Consider the following 1,308-nt stretch of genomic DNA (forward strand, 5'->3'; position numbering starts at 1 on the left):
AAAGGGGTCTTTAGTCGCGGTTCGGGAGGAGACCCGCGACCAACTATCTGGGCCCAGCGCGCTCGGTCGACAGCTGGCGGACGGGAGGGGCTTTAGTCCCGGTTGGCCTGGCCAACCGGGACTAAAGGTCCTCAGGCTGGCCCGAAGGCCTTTAGTCGCGGTTGGCCAGACCAACCGGGATTAAAGGTTAGACCTTTAGTCCCGGTTGGTCTGGCCAACCGCGACTAATGGCCCGAACCTTTAGTCGCGGTTGGCCAGACCAACCGGGACTAAAGGTTAGACCTTTAGTCCCGGTTGGTCTGGCCAACCGCGACTAAAGGGATTTGAGGCCTCATTTTCAAACTCTACCCCCCCTGTGGATCGCCTTTTCAGTTTTAGAAAAAACAAAAGAAAATGATGGAAATGTCAAAAAAATAAAATAAAATAAGTTTCTCATGTGATATGTGGTCTAGTTGTTGGGAAAATTAACAAATATGAATTTCGACTTTATTTGCAAAATCTCTTTGGAAATTCTTAAAATGGGCATAACTTTTGCATACGAACTCGGATGAAAAAAAATTTATATGAAAAATCATCTACTCGAAAAGTTACATCCGAATTTAACCGGGGGAACCCCGTTAAACATTTTCAAAATCCTCAAAAACCTAACAATGGTCAAACTGTGGTCAAACAATGGTCAAACTAATTATTCTAGAATATTAGTGTTACTAAATAATTATTTCAGTTTTTTTTTAAAATTTTGGTCAAATCTGGTCAAACTGTGGTCAAACAGTGGTCAAACTAAGTTTTCCAGAAATATTAGTGTTACTAAATAATTATTGTTTTTTAAAACAATAGTTTCAAACTCAAACAGTGAAATGTGTCACTTCATGCTCAAGCTAAATTCCTGAGGGTTAATAGAATTGACATCCTACTATTGTCAGGAAAACAACAAGTGCAGACTTGGAAACGAGGGAGAATAGAACCCGGAAGTTAAGCGTGTTCAGGCTGGAGTAGTGAGAGGATGGGTGACCGTCCGGGAAGTTAGATGATTTGGAATGATGATGTGTGATTAGAGATTAGAGGATAAATTGAGCAGTGATGAGGGGTGGTGATTCGAGATTAGAGGTTAAAATAATTCAGAAATTTGAAAATAAAAAAAATTAAAAAAATTCGCAAAAAAACCAGGTTTAAACCTGCGGAGGAGGCCTTTAGTCCCGGTTAGCCACGAGAACCGGGACTAAAGCCTTTAGTCGCGGTTCGTAAGAGGCGCGACTAAAGGGGGGGGTCTTTAGTCGCGCATATTTAGTCCCGGTTGCACAGCCGGGA

This window comes from Triticum aestivum, chromosome 5D (genome assembly GCF_018294505.1).
Source record: "Triticum aestivum cultivar Chinese Spring chromosome 5D, IWGSC CS RefSeq v2.1, whole genome shotgun sequence".
NCBI classification, from domain to species: domain Eukaryota; kingdom Viridiplantae; phylum Streptophyta; class Magnoliopsida; order Poales; family Poaceae; genus Triticum; species Triticum aestivum.